This window comes from Octopus bimaculoides, chromosome 21 (genome assembly GCF_046866305.1).
Source record: "Octopus bimaculoides isolate indiv1 chromosome 21, ASM4686630v1, whole genome shotgun sequence".
Lineage (NCBI taxonomy): Eukaryota > Metazoa > Mollusca > Cephalopoda > Octopoda > Octopodidae > Octopus > Octopus bimaculoides.
Genome location: NC_142948.1, coordinates 27,400,232 through 27,417,743, shown reverse-complemented (window position 1 = coordinate 27,417,743; position 17,512 = coordinate 27,400,232). Strand labels below are relative to the sequence as shown.

The 17,512-nt window shown below is 33.9% G+C and overlaps 2 long non-coding RNA genes across 2 annotated transcripts in view; both read right to left on the bottom strand.

The window, feature by feature from the left end:
* LOC149131531 (uncharacterized) overlaps window positions 1-17,512 on the bottom strand; it is a 423,011-nt gene that overhangs the window by 83,996 nt on the left and 321,503 nt on the right. The gene's annotated exons all lie outside the window — the stretch shown is intronic.
* Window positions 13,724-17,512, bottom strand: part of LOC149131532 (uncharacterized) — a 190,770-nt gene continuing 186,981 nt past the window's right edge. The window contains exon 2 of the long non-coding RNA XR_016237782.1: window positions 13,724-13,790. This is a non-coding gene — a long non-coding RNA (uncharacterized LOC149131532). The remainder of the gene's footprint in view (window positions 13,791-17,512) is intronic.

Here is a 17,512-nt window from a genome sequence, read left to right as displayed (position 1 = left end):
ATATATATGTATATATACTTATATATATATATACATATACATACTTATATATATATATACATATACATATATATATATATATATGTATATATACTTATATATATATATATGCATATACATATATATATATGTATATATACTTATATATATATATACATATACATATATATATATATATATATATGTATATATACTTATATATATAGATACATATACATATATATATATATATGTATATATACTTATATATATATACATATACATATATACTTATATATATATACATATACATATATACTTATATATATATACATATACATATATACTTATATATATATACATATACATATATATATATATATACATATACATATATATACATATACATATATATATATATATACATATACATATATATATATATATATATATGTATATATACTTATATATATATACATATACATATATATATATATATATATATAGTATATATACTTATATATATATACATATACATATATATATATATATATATACTTATATATATATACATATACATATATATATATGTATATATACTTATATATATATACATATATATATACATATATATATATGTATATATACTTATATATATACATATAATATATATACTTATATATACTTATATATATACATATATATATATGTATATATACTTATATATATACATATATATATATATATACTTATATATACTTATATATATACATATATATATATATATGTATATATACTTATATATATACATATATATATATATATGTATATATACTTATATATATACATATATATATATATATATATATATATATATATATATATATATATGTATATATACTTATATATATACATATATATATATATATGTATATTATATACATATATATATATATTATATATACTTATATATATACATATATATATATACATATATATATATATACTTATATATATACATATATATATATATACTTATATATATACATATATATATACATATATATATCAATATATATATATATACTTATATATATACATATATATATCAATATATATATATATATATATATACATATCCTTAATCGCATATACACACATGCCATTATAAGTGCGTGTATGTATGTATGTATGTATATATATATATATATATATATATATATGCACGTATGTATGTATGTATGTATGTATTAGATAGATAGATAGATAGATAGATAGATAGATAGATAGATAGATAGATAGATAGATAGATAGATAGATAGATGTATCTACTTATACACATTTTAATGTATACATATACTGATGTATGTATTCATGTATTCACACATATAAACATACATACCGGCATAATGTATGCATATATACATATATGCACATGAGTGTATATGCGTGCTTTTTAGAAATTCAACATTTCTTTTGTCTGCAGAATTTTAGAAAAACTCTGGAAGTCACTATGGAGTTATACAAAAGAAGATGTTGAATAGTAAGTGTGGAATGGTAAATGGAACGGGACAAAGATCGATACCATAATTGTAGACCTCCAGTACAACTTAAGTATTTTCTTGGAATAATGGTAAATAGCAAGAATATCGGATTTTGACGTGTTTACACGGCTGGAAAAATTGCGGCTGCTGTGTTGTATTGTTGTAGCTTTTGTTATTCGTGGTAGTCTTGTTGTGGTAGTGGTGGTGGTGGTTGTGGCGGTGGCGGCGGCGGCGCTTGTGGTGGTGGTGGCGGCGGTAGTGTTGTGGTTCTTGCTATTGTTGTTCAGTGGTGGGTATTTGTCTTCAGCTAATCCATGGTTGAGCACGCTGATGATTAAAGCGCGTTGTACCCACGTGGATGGAGACGCAATGGCCCAGTGGTTAGGGCAGCGGAATAGCGGTCATTGGACTGCGGTTTCGATTCTCAGACCGGGGGTTGTGATCTTTTATTGAGCCAAAACACCTAAAGCTCCACGAGGCTCCGGCAGGGGATGGTGGCGAACCCTGCTGTACTCTTTCACCACAACTTTCTCTCACTCTTACTTCTTGTTTCTGTTGTGCCTGTAATTCAAAGGGTCAGCCTTGTCACACTGTGTCACACAGAATATCCCCGAGAACTACGTTAAGGGTACACGTGCTCAGCCACTTGTACGTTAATTTCACGAGCAGGCTGTTCCATTGATCGGATCAACTGGAACCCTCGACGTCGTAAGCGACGGAGTGCCAACAACCCACGTGGAATGCAGCCCCAATGTTTGTTTTTTTTTTATACTTTGTTTCTTATTTCCTGTGATTATATATAAATGTGTATAAATGTGACTGTGTGGTAAGAAGATTGCTTTCCAACCACATGGTTCCGGGTTCAATCCCACTGCGTGGCAACTTGGGCAAGTATTTTCCACTATAGCCTCGGGCCGACCAAAGCCTTGTGAGTGAATATGGTAGACAGAAACTGAAAGAAACCCGTCGCGTATGTGTTCGGTGTAACAAGCAACTAGAAAAATTACGAATTATCTTTGGTACAATAATCTATAGAACAATATTTTAATAATGACACTAACCATGTTCTGAATAATTCAAACGATTCTGTACTCAAAGAGAGACCGCTCATACTTTTTAAATAAATATGAATCTAACATGGAAGAGGTCGAGCACATACACACAGACACACATATATATATATATATATATATATATATATATATATATATATATATATATATATATATATATATATGTATGTATATATTCATACATACATTTATATATATATACTAGACTACCTATGGCACGCTGGGTCACCTGGAAACTGAGTTTCCCACCAACAAAGTTTAGTTTCGTGGACTTTTTTTTTTTTGTTTCCAGGTTATTTCCAGTGTGACATCTAAATCATGCGAAAGACTTGGTTGCTATCTCTTGCAAACCCTGCTACCATGTAACATGTATTTCCGATCCTTTATCGTAAACAGCTGTTACGTGGTAGCAGGACATGCTAGAAATAGCAGCCAAATCCTTTGAGATGAGATACGTTGAATGCACTCGAAAGAAACCTATGGGGAAAAATACTATTTAACACCGAGGTTACGAAAGTGCCTTTTCGAAATACCGTAGTTTTAAAGTCATTTCACTTTAAAATATATTTTGGATATACCAAAAAAAAAAAAATGTTCTAATGGTATTCACTTAAAAATAATTTTTAAAAACATTAAAATATTGTCTGTCTAAAGAAAGCTAAAATATAAATACTTACTGTAAAAACAACTTACATTTTTGAAATCACATTCACTTAAAATTATTCCTAAGAGATTAAAATATTATATTTAACAAAAGCGAAAATAGAAACATTTACTGTAAAATACTCAGAAAGATAAGAGTTTCTTCCGTTTCAGGATGAAGATGATATTTGCAATATTTTCCCATTATGCATAGTTGTGGTTACTTATTCCCGAAAACCTCTAATATCTCTAAATCTACTTGTCCGATCTACGCGAAACTTTTTTGTTCACTTCGTACTAACATTTCTGGGTAAACTTAATTCAAAGTATTTTTCCGTTATGTGCTAGTTTGGGTAACATTGCAAGCAAGCAAGCAAGATACGAACAGACGTTTAATGTTTTATAGTTAACATTTTATTATTCTTTACTGTGATTTACAGTTTTAAATATAGCGGAGGTGCGTTGAAAACCATTTGATATTTACAAAGAATGTATAGCCAATTTAAGAATAACACCATGTGTATTTCCTTGTGTTGGTGTTTAGACTTGTACCAGAACTTTCTCACGAAAACTGTGACCAACGAGATGTCAACCATTTTCTTGTACGAGATTGTGTAGAAATGTTTCCCGGAATAGTTACGTTAAACAAAAGATAACTTATTTACATAAGCTTCAACATCATCTTCTTCGAAGTAGCCACCTTGTGCAGTAATACAGCGGTCCCTGCATTCCTGTTATTTTTGGTATCTGGCCTGCAAGTCGTTTTCCGCAAGCGAGTTGAGAACCTTCTGTGATTCGCTTTGGATCTTGGCAACAGTGTCACAATTGCGACCTTTGAGCTGCATTTCCATGTTGGGGAACAAAATGAAGTCCACTGAATCTGGCGAATACGATGTGAGGAAACGATACAATTTTCATTTTGGCAAGAAACTCATGAGTGAGTGATGCTTGGTGGAGACTCCAATTCTTTTGCCTAATGCCCTCTGTGAAACGCTTCAAAACGTTGCAGTAGAACTCTTGTTTGACAGCCAGGCCCTGAGGTCGAATTCCCGATGCACAATACCACATTCCCAGTGATGGCACTCGTGAAAGGTCATCTGGATCGCTCATAATCTTCCAGGGACGTTCTTTGGTTTTTGAAGCGCCTGCGCCACTCGAGAGACTGCGTACGACCCATTGCCTCGACGCTATAGGCTTGCCGAAGTATGCTCAATGCATCTGTAGCGGAATTCTCAAGTTTAGTGCAAGATTTCACGTTGGCTCTTTGTTCCAACTTCTTGTCCATGACAAACTTACAGACTGCAGCATACAGGTGATCATGAAAGCACAAATTTCACAACTTGGGAAGTAAACGGAGCAATGTCACAGCATACACTGCCTCGTGAACATCACTCCTAGCTTTCAACGCGCAGGCAGCCACGTGCTGTCAACCTTTTGCGTGCTGCCGTCTTAATATATATATATATATATATATATATAAAGACAGATATGGCCGGTCAATAGCGCATCCATCAATGGTTTCGCATCCATAAGGCGCTTATCTTTACAGCGCCTTGTCAAAACCTAATCTATGTATATACATATACATATATCTACGCACACACACACACACATATATATATATATATATATATATATATATATATACATATTTATATATATACATATATATATATATATATATACATATTTATATATATATATATATATATATACATGTATATATATATATATATATATATATATATATATATATACATATTTATATATATACATATATATATATATATATATATACATATTTATATATATACATATGCATATGAATATATGCATGCATCCATACACAATATTATTACAGAAGTGACGTGGGAGAACTAACGTTGATTTTATAAGTTTATAACAATTGCATAATCTTGTTAGCTATATGATAGATTCTACCTCGATATTAACATACATTTTTTAATAAATTATACACAGTTGCATATATATATGTGTGTGTGTGTGTGTGTGTGTATGTGTGTGTGTGTGTGTGTATATCTATATATCCAAAGAGCCTGAGGAATCTGCACAAAGTAGATGTAGGAGTTTTAAAATCAAAGGTGGACCTCTTCCTATCGAGAGTCCCAGATGAACCTATCTCGCGGCAGGAGGTGCAAATGAGGGTTGCTAAATCAAACTCCATTCTTCACCAAGTGCCACATATTGTAAGAGGCTCCCTGTAATAACAGTGTAGCAACACGGTGGTGCATCAGCATGACCGCAGCTCAAAGCTGAAACTTTCAAAAAAAAAAAAAAAAAAAAAATATCCATATATAAATACACATACACACGCACATATATATGTCTATGAGCGTATGTGTATATATATATATATATATATATATATATATATATATATATATATATCATATATTATATATATGTACGAATGTAACTGAGTATTACTGCGTCTCTTCAAAAAGAAGTTACGCAAATAATTAAGACATCAACATACTGATTTCCTTGTAATCCAGTGGTTATACCTATCTACATACATACATACATACATACATACATACATACATACTACCTACCTACCTACATGCATACATACATATATACATGCACACATACATGCATACAAATATATACACATAAGTACATATAAATAAATAGGAATGTATATGTATATTTATGTATATGTATGAATATATATAAGCATATATATATATATATATATATATATATATATATATATACACACACACACATATGTGTATGTGTGTGTGTGTATGTGTACACACCCATATAGACCGTGTCTATAATTGACACTGCTGAGCTAAAATTATATGGCGGCGCCATCATTAACTATTTCCTAATATTTTTTTCTGAGAGAGCATTGATGCTGATATAAGAAAACTTAGAGCGGCAGTAAATTTTCCATTTCAATCATTCTTACATGAAATCTGAATGCTCTTCGATTTGATTAAATCTAATCTGCTTTTAACGTTTAATGATGAAAGATGAACTGCTTTTAACAGACCTATCAAAAGTTAATGGCATTTTCCGACGTGAATATATATTTATGTATGTATGTATGTATGTATGTATGTATGTATGTATATACACACACACAAACACAAACACACACACACATTATATATGTATATATATATATATATATATATATATATATATATATATATATATATATATATATATATACACACATATATTTATGCATTTATGCATGTGTGTATGTATGTGGAGATGTGAAGATAAATACGTACATAGTTGATAAAAATTTCAATAGTCACATATGCATTCATATATATATATATATATATATATATATATATATATATATATGTGTGTGTGTAAATTCAATCGGATCTAGTTGCCATTATCCAATGGGCGCGGAAAGATAACATGCAACTGATAGAGAACAAGTTTGAGTTAATCCACTCTGGTAAAGAGACTGCACTTTAGCAGCCATATATTCTTCCTTCAGGCGAATACCTTACGACATCGAATACCGCTAGAGACCTCGGTGTGACCCCATGCCATGGCGTGCTATACAGAAATCGTGCTCTCAACACATCACAACACTAAGACATAATTCCAAAAGGTATAAAGGAGGAAAAAAAATTCATAACATTCAGAAAGTTCCAGTATGCCAAAGGTATGCAATAATTATCTTTCAGGTCCCTTTAACAGAAGAGATTATGTGATGGAAGGGACTGAATAATATCATCCATTGTTTTTGGCCAAGCTAACATCAACTCTGATGTGCTGCCTCCGAGGTAAATGGAGAAAAGATAACTGGGGGTGATGAGCAAGGATCTTGTGAGCGGTCCTTCTATGGGTATATGTATATGCCTGGAGATTGGCGAAGGGCAACTTGGAGACGGTGCATGTCTTAGTGGTCAGGAGGTCCATGCATTTGCGTGGGTTTTCCACAAGTAACACTTGCAAGTCTCTCATTTTTGCGCATTCACGATAAATACCCTAAATGTACCTTTTGAAACAATCGATATATTTGTAAATAAATACTAAACTTCAATGGCTGAAGGAACTACATGCCTTGAAGAAACTACATGAAGTTAATGATTGTTGAAATTTCTCTCGCAATAACCGGTCTTTGGAGACGTTTTGCTGACTAGGAAGTGATATCAATCACTTAGTAGTTACGTTGCCCAACCATCTTATGTAAACGAACCTCAAACTTTTTCTATAAGAAATTCTTTCTATGGTTTCAAGACAAGAACTGTGATCTCTAAATCTACAAAGCCCCAATGAAATGCCTGACGAAGTATTTCATTTATTTTTCAACATTAACGTATTGCGCAAAAAAAAAATTATAATACATAAATAACACAAAGATATACAAATTACTTTCCCCTCTTGAACTATATCTCTGAAATCTCCAAAGCCCATCATCCTCATTAATTCCTTCATAATGTCATCCAATATCTAGACAAATAATGGTAGTTTTCTTTTTGTTCTAACACTTAACATCAGTTTTTTTTTCTATATAAATATATATTTTCCTCGGTGTCTTTCTACGCTTGATATAACATTCAAACATCAAATCTGTTTGCTAATGTAACAACTTAATTTCATGGTTCTTAATTATGATTTTCTGCATTGCCTATTATATTATATTTTATTATGTTTTTGTTTTCATACGCCATCTCAGCTTTCGGCTTTAGTTGTTTAAAATTATTTCTGAATATATAATTGCAGTACTAACGATTGGATTATAGCCTTTGGTCTCATCATATTTCTCAGCAACACTAAGTAGTTTTCTTTTGTTTGTATTTTTGTTTCATCTGAATTGGAAATGTAATTCTATTCGTTTTATACGTCTATTACGAACTTCCTATAATGCTATATTTTATTCTTTTTTCCTTTTAATTTTTTGTTAAGGAATATATTTCTGTAATTCCCAGTATGTACTGCGATCAAATTCCTGTAATATAAAATAGTACAGAGCTGTCTGTCGGAGATCAAGCGATAGCAGCATCCGTAGACTAATAATAATAATAATAATAATAAAATGTGTCTGTAGGTATTATATGAATATGTATACATATGTACATATATATATATATATATATATATACATATATGTGTGTGTGTGTATATGTGTATGTACGTATGTATGTATATAAATATGATATATATATATATATATATACACATATATGTGTGTGTGTGTATATGTGTATGTACGTATGTATGTATATAAATATGATATATATATATATATATATATATATACATATATGTGTGTGTGTGTACATGTGTATGTACGTATGTATGTATATAAATATGATATATATATATATATATATATATATATATATATATATATATACATATATATATGCATATATATATACACGAGGGGTTGCCAAAATGTTCGTGGCTTTGGGCTAAACAAAATCCAGGAGGGTTAGTTAATTATGCTTGCATACAACATGTCCCCCTCTCAGTGCCTGGAATTTCCTCAGCACAATGGCTCACATCTGTTCTAGATCTTCAGAGTACACGTTGGTATCGATGGTTCCACGGTCGGAATGGAACTCGCAGTGAATTATCCACTCATAATTTCACCATACGCATATCATCCCTTTACGTTCGAAACGTCCATGTTTGTTGACATGTTCTGGATGTTGGCCCTTGCTTAAAGACTATTTATGAATGTTAGGATCGCGGGAAAATATCTCTCTTGGATAAATATTTATCAAAAGCCAATTTTCCTTTAAATGTATTGAATATAAATCCAGTTTTACATTTATAATTTAGAAACGCAGCGTTTGAGAGACCAATGACAGATTTAAGACTCAGATGACATTTAAGCTCTGGCTAATAATCACGGTGTGAATGCATTCTATGCCAGTCTGAGAGGTTTGTGTGATCTCAGAAAAATAGTAATGCAGGTATGAGGAATATAGACAGCTTACAGCTCTAGATCATGGAAAGTGCTATCATGAAACGTAAAATGTAATGGTAATAGTGGGACGATTCTCGAGTCATAGAAATCAAATGACCCCTTAGCCAGGTCCCATGGCCTATCAGTGACAGAGATCACAGCGAATGCCCTTAAAGGGAGGCTAGTACATCGATTGGTTACTCATTTACAGTAGAATGGAATGAGATGAAATGATGTGTTTTGGTCAATAACCCAGTGCACCGTGCGGCGTCATCTTCGGCAAATGTCTTCTACTACATATGTGTTTGTATGTCTTTTGGGGTGTGACTTAGTGGAGGTGCGTGGCTTAGTGGTTATTGTGTTGGACGCACGATCGTAAGACAGTGGTTTCGATTTCATAACCGGGAAACGCGTTGTGTTCTTGAGCAAAACACTTCACGTTGCTCCAGTCCACTCAACATTAGCAATAGGTATCACTAGTGGAGGCGCGTCGCTTTGTGGTTAGGGTGTTGGAGTCACGATCGTAAGATTCTGGTTTCGATCCCTAGACCGGGCGATCCGTTGTGTTCTTCAGCAAAACACTTCAGTTCAGGTTACTTCACTCCACTCAGCTGTAGAAATGAGTTTAGATTGGAGAGGATGGAGCTACGCCAGGCTTTATCGCCCTAGATACGGTTGAAGAAGTACTCTTTTGAATCGCAGAATCCTAGGGCCGATTACCGGTTTACTATGGCATCTAAGTGACAGATATTACAATATTTACACCCAACGAAATGCAAGTCCGTCGCAATGCTATTTATTCACAGTTGAGTGAACTGGAGCAATGTGAAGTTAACTGTCTGGCTTAAGATGACAACGCAACGCCCAGTTTGGGAATAGAATCCGCGACACTGAGATCGTGAGTTCAACACCCTAACCACGAGGCCACGTGTCTTCACATCATGGTAGGCAAGTGAGAAAAGTTTAGTGAGCTTTTATTCCAGCCCTCAACAATATCTCATGCAGCTTTGAACTGTGGCCCAAAAATTCCGAAAGATACCGGTTTGTATCATTGAATAGGCGCGTGGCCTATTGGTTAGGCTGTTGCACTCATGATCGCTAGATTTTGGGTTCGATTCCCTGACTGGACGGCGCGTTGTGTTCTTCAGCAAAACATTTCATTTCGTGTTACTACTCCTTTCGATCCCCCTTTCAATCAGGGGGCAGTGTTGGCCTGCTCGCCTAACCAGAGTCGTGGTGTTATTCGAAGGCTAAAACAATGCAAAAAGCGCATTGTGACTAGCGGTGTGTACCAACAACTGATAGCCTGGCCGGTCACGTAATCACGTGATCATTAAACAAGTACCTTGAACTAAAATAATTCCTGGCGTTTCAAAATGTTTACAGGTGCAGGCAAGTTGTGTGGGTAGGAAGCCTGATGTGTATTGATTCTCACTGCATGGGACCTTGGGCAAGTATCTTCTATCAGCATTGGTGGATCAATGCCTACTGAGTAAAGTCGGTTGATGGAAACTGTTAATAAGCCTGCCATACATGTGTGTGTGTGGTCTTGTTCGTGTGTGATTTTGCGTTTCTGTGGGAGATTCTTTGTGTGACAACCGCTACTGATATATGACAACCGATGCTAATATATGTTGTGTTGTGTTTTGAAACAGGGATGCCATTCCAAAATACATACTGCAGTAACTGGCGTATCGATTTTGTATATACATTAAGTATGATACACAGATGGCTATAAAAGATGAATCGTCTACAAACGTGGCGGTATGAAACTGTAATAGTTGATGTTATTAACCATCTCTTGCGCAATACGCCAATAGCATTATTACTTGAATAACTAAATATAGAACAAACAAACATTGTAAATTGGAATATAACAACAGTTTTTTTAATGTCAAAAGATTAATAATATCCTAGGAGCGTTGCTGTTGTAGTATTGTGTGCAATTGCAAGAACGGGCAGACAAACATTAACCTAATTGTTGCTTGAAATAAGATCTCCGCGTTGATATGGAATTTCTGACTTACAAATATTTTAATACATAGACCAGATGGAACAGAATGCAAATATGATAAGAGGATTTATTTTGTGCCCTCTGAAACCAACATGTAAAACTTGGTTAATTAACTATTTCTAAGTCCTTTGAATTGATTGTCTCCCTATAGGACTCAGTTAAACAATAAATATCATCTTACGTAAGTATTAACTTGAATATTTTCTTGTATGTCATGTTATGGGCATTTTATCAAATTAGATCGCATTCTCTCCTGTCTATAGACATACACACACATACATATATTCATATGTATATATGTATGGATATATGGAGGCAGGTAGGTAAGTATATGCTAATGCGCGTCTACGTTTATTTGTGAATATATAGTTTAGAGACGAGAAGTTCAAGACAGTGCAGGATGCCAAGGGGCAAGACTTGTTTATGGCTATTGTTGCAGCTGTTAACTCACATATAGTTAAACAAATTTCTTGTCGGTGAACATCAGACTGGATGCGAATGTGTATGTATGTATGTACGTCCATACGTATGAATGGATGGATATGTGTGTTATACATACGTACGCACACACAAAAACATACACAGACAGAGACACATAAGGGAGTACTTAGGTGCAAAACAAGTTAGAAAAATAGCACTTGAATACTAAAGGGGGAGTAGAGTTTTCTCTTATTAATCCTGAAAGAAAGACCACGAACAAATATCCAAAGAGATTCTGTAGTATCATAGCTGTCTGCGTAACAACTTTGGGTAAGTGTTTGTAGGGTCTTTCCATTCCTAATAACATGTGTGTATGTATATATATATATATATATATATATATATATATATCTGAAAATAAGCAACAAGGATATCTAAAGGTAATGCAGTACGATCGTTTCAAGCAACTCCATTTAATTGAGCAATGCAATCATTACATCAATTTAAATGCAGAGCAATCCTCAGCTGCATAAAGACATAGAATTTAATTAAAACAGATGCATACATTAGTATAATTTTATCTAAAATCTACAAGAAGGTAAGGAGATAGACAAAGAACATGCTGCCTTAGAACCTACTAAGGTATCAGGAAGAAAGACTTATTACAGATTTTGCTTGTCACTGTTTTGTGGTGTCAGTTTAAATTTATAAACTGTATAAATATACATCCATATATTCATATATATATATATATATATATATATATATATATATATATATATATAATACATCTATACATACATACATCTATACATATATATATATATATATATATATATAATACATCTATACATACATACATCTATACATATATATATAATACATCTATACATACATACATCTATACATCTATACATATATACATCTATATATAGTCAATTGAAATAAACAAACATTTAAAATCAGGGGAAAAAAGAAAAAAAGAAAAACACTACTTGAAGATGTGCACAAGAAATATATTAATTTGACGTTCGGTGAAGGGGGAGTTGCTGTTAATACATACATATAAACACGCTTACATATATGCAGATATATACATGTATATGTGTGGGTGTTTGTGTGTATGCTTGTGTATGTGTATACGCATATGCGTATGTATATATACGCATATGTGTATGTATATATACGCATATGCATACATGCTAGAATTTATTATAACAACACTCATTCCCTCTTTATTCCTAGAACAATTGGGAAGCAGGCTATGTGTAGTCGTTTCTGAACATTTGTTTAAAATACAATGCTATTTATGCAGAACGAGAGGGTGGTAGGGAGAAATGCTAGAACCATAGGAAGATGAACTTCCGACTCCACAAATGTGGTAAGATGGCGGATTCGTTAGTGGAACGGACAAAATGATTCGCGGCATTTTTTTTCTGTACTCTAAATAAATAATTTCAAATTCCGCCCAGGTCACCAGCTGAACTTTGTTGTCGATGTAATCGACTATCACCTTTTCTTGGGTCTCTTGCCAAAAACTTGAAATTATAAGGCAGCAAGCTGATGGAATCTTTACGGCATCGGAAGAAATAATTAACGTCATTTTGTTCGGCACATTACTTTCTGATTTAGATTTTTTTTTTTCGAGGTCCACTTTGAATTGCATCATTTGGTGTCGCTAAAATAAGTGCGAATCGAGAACTGTGATTTTTGTAATCGGCAAACTCTCTCCTAAAACTGCTCGCCCTGTGCCACAATTTGAAACCATATATTATCGACTTCAGAAGGGTGAAAAGGACCCCAAAGATACTGCAAGGATATTCAGATACACTGCAGAGATTTCAAGTGAGTGAGCAGAAAACCTGTACAAACAAAACAACGCTAGATAGTCTTTCCAGCGCTCTAGCATCTTTATCATTCGCCACTAAAACTATAACCTTGGGTGTTGATAACATAAATTCATGGCAGTAGTACAACCAACGTCTTGTCTTCCACGTAATCTACGGGCAGAACGGGCCAGAGCTAGAGAATCAAAGATTCATAATATATATAAGATAACTTACTATCATAGGTTTGAGTAATTTCGCAGACATCTTGCGAAGGGGAGACGTCTTTGGGACATTCCTTAATATTTTTCGGTTGGTTGCATTCCTTGTCACTCTTAGAATTTTCACAAACAAAACACCGGATACCGCTCACTGAAAAATATAAAAAGACACAAGTAAGTTTATTGCTGATTAAAATAAAGACATGTAAGTGGTTTGTTGTTTTGCTAAAGAGGTTCTAGGGTGTGACATATATAGAGAGAGGGGGAGAGAGAGAGAGACAGACCGACAAACAAACAGACAAAGACAGACGCATACAAGTATATAGATAGGTGGATACATAAATGAAAACATAGTTGCAGAGACAGACACACACACACAAATAATAAATGAGCATATGCATATATACGTGCAGGTATGTGCATACCTACGTCTACCTGTATATATAGGTGCATATCTGGGTACAGGACATTGCGAACAAAACGTAGACAAGAAAATATTAATAACCAGAGTACAGAAAACACACAAACCACATAGAGAACATTTTCCTTCATCAGCTACCCCCATTTTAACACCGGCGTTTCGAAGATATACATATATATATATACACATATATATATATATATATATATATATATATATATATATATATATGGGAGTCAGTGAAGCTCTACATAGCCCTGTAAAATTACGCGAAACTTGCTTTATTCCGTTTGTATTCACATGAGCATCCGATTCAAGATGTCTCTTGCTTCTGTCTCTTTCCCCCTTTTCGCCAAACGACCAGCTCTCCGTGTGTCTGATTCCTGATTTCTCCTACTTCTGTCTCTTTCCCTCTGTTCCGCCAGACGCTCAGCCCTTGCTTTATCAGTTCATTAACCCTTCTATTCGCATGCCTATCCCGATCTTACGTAAATATTTCGTAAAACACCCATTCGTAATTTGGTGTGGAATAATTTTTTTCTACAAGTCTTTTTAAAATATTTTTTGGATTGCATTCTATATATTTGTCTCGGAAAGGGTTTGGGGTGGAGGGGAATATTTCTCGGAGCTTTCCAGGAAACTGAGTTTCCAACCAACGGAGCTTTGTTTTGTGAGTCTTTCTCTTTTCCAGGTTACCTCGCATGCTTTCGACGAATGTGACATCGAATTCACGTAGAAATCACGGGTAAACGGCTCCTTTCCCCAGAAAATAAAGAATTGGCTGCTATTTCTTGCACACCCTGCTACCATGTAACAACTTCAATGTATTATGTATCTATATATATATATATATATATATATATACATGCATACATATATGTCTGTATGCATATATAAACATGTTTATATACACACATATATATATATATATGTATATATATATATATATATATATATACGCGCGCACACGCACGCACGCACACACACTCACACACGTCTTGCTGTCTACACATCAATACTGACAAGGTGTTTTTTAGTACAGTACAATTGGATCAATACCTAGAGAAGTGATGCTAGCCATTTTTTCTCTATTGATTACACACCGCCTCAGACATTACGACATACACACTTGTTGAACTCTGTTCAGCAGCAAATATTTTGATTTTGTAATCCACAACGTCACAGTTACCATCGTCGACACGCTCGACATCATCTCCATCGACGTAAATCAGTTTCTCTTCTGGTGGGTGATATCATTATTATCAGTATCAATATGGCAGCGGTGAGCTGGCAGAACCGTTAGCACGCCGGGCGAAATGCTTAGCGGTATTTTGCCTTCCGTTACGTTCTGAGTTCAAATTCCGCCGAGGTCGACTTTGCCTTTCATCGTTTCGGGGTCGATAAATTAAGCACCAGTTACGCACTGGGGTCGATATAATCGACTTAATCCCTTTGTATGTCCTTGTTTGTCCCCTCTATGTTTAGCTCCTTGTGGGCAATAAAGAAATAGGTATTTGTTTTGCTGCTACGTTCTGAGTTCAAATTCTGCCGCGGCCGATAAATTAACTCCCCTAAAATGGCTGCCCTTGTGGAATCATTTTCAACCATTATTATCATTTTAATGTTATTGCTTTTATTGAGTGAGATAGCAGCGTATTTCATCCTTTTATTTCAAAGGAACAATTTTAATATTTTGTGTATCGTAGAAATATAACCAATTTCTTGAAGATGAAACTTTATATGGACGTGCAAGAGCCATACGGATCCCGGTTCAAAACCACTTCTCAATTTCAACAATGTCGGACTGCTTAATTCTATTACACGTAAAAGCCTCTCAACTGTATAACCGAAGTGTCGTACTCAACGACCATAATTATAGGGAAAATATCCAATGAAATGTGTGCTGCAATTTGACGGTGCAAATAGAAGGAGTAGTGAATGAAGACGTTCAAAGAGTGGGGTGCGGAGAAACAAATTTAAAATTCTTTGGACGTGTTACCCTCATCCCCAAGACAGACGATCTTTTGATATTGGCAGTGAGATTTGAAGAACTGGTAATTCCAACAAATGATTTATGGATTAATGGAAAGGAACACATTAACAAGACAGTAAATATTCTCAATATCTGATCCATACACATTAAAATTGATTAGTTGGGCAGACGATAGATCTTTTGTGAAATGCACTTGATGAATATTTGACGAAAAAATGTAATTAGCTATGCAGAACATCGTATAGCTGTTTGAAGGTTTTCGTAAATTATCTGATGTAAAGTTAAGACGAAAGAGAACATAAATTTCTTTAAAGCACCGAGTGAACTTAGGAATATATTTGCCGTCATATCATACCTATCTATTAATTAATCTCCCTCCCTGCCCCTCTCTCTCTCTCTCTCTCTCTCTCTGACTACGTGTTTATGTGTGGGTATACCTGTGTATATGTGCTTGTGAACATGTACTGCGTGTGTCTGTTTGTGTGAGGAACTGCTGAGTATTAATCATTATGTTTTCACGCAATACAATTTACTACAATTCCTCAGTCCGGGCTACAGTTATATATTTCTCACCTATATTCTTGTTATGTTAAAGTGTATTATCCATTGATTTGAAATGCGAAATGAGGAAGATTACAGTATAATGTAAAAATTATCTCAAATAATTACTAGAAACATTGGCAAGAAAAATGCATTAATGCTTTTACAGATTGGTTTTAAAACACCTTCTCTCTCTCTCTCTCCCTCTCTCTCTCTCTTTGTGTTTATCTTTCTCTCTCTTTTCCCGCTACAAACACAAAAACACTTTATTAGTAAATGATGAATCAGTCGAGTACTAGTGTCGATCTAATCGACTATAACATATGGTATTAGAACAAACAATGCCATATATGACATTAGAACAATGCCATAATACAAACAAACTAAAAGATAATTTCATTCGTCTTGAACGTGCATGCATTTATGATGAATACATAATCTGATGTTCGCGTATATCACGTTTCTATGCTACATACGTATATGGATATATATATAGATATACAGATACATAAACACATAAACACAGACAGACAGACAGACAGACAGACAGACAGACAGACAGACAGACAGACAGACAGACAGACAGACAGACAGACAGACGGAGTGAGAGAGAATGAGAAAGAGAGGTTGAAAGAAAGAGGGAGAGAGAGAGTGGGAGAAAGAGAGAGTGGGAGAGATAAACAGACAAATTGATAAGCTGTGTGAGTTTGGTTATACAAACATATTTACATGAACGTGAATAAATACGTAAGATATGCATACAACATGCATAGAGATGTGCATTTGTCTATATATAAACGTATGTGAACGTGTGTGTCTTTATGTACATATATATACATGTGGCCTGATGGCGATTTTTTCCTCTTTCTTCCTGCTTCCAAAGTAGAGCTATGCTTGAAAACGTAAAACAATCACTCTT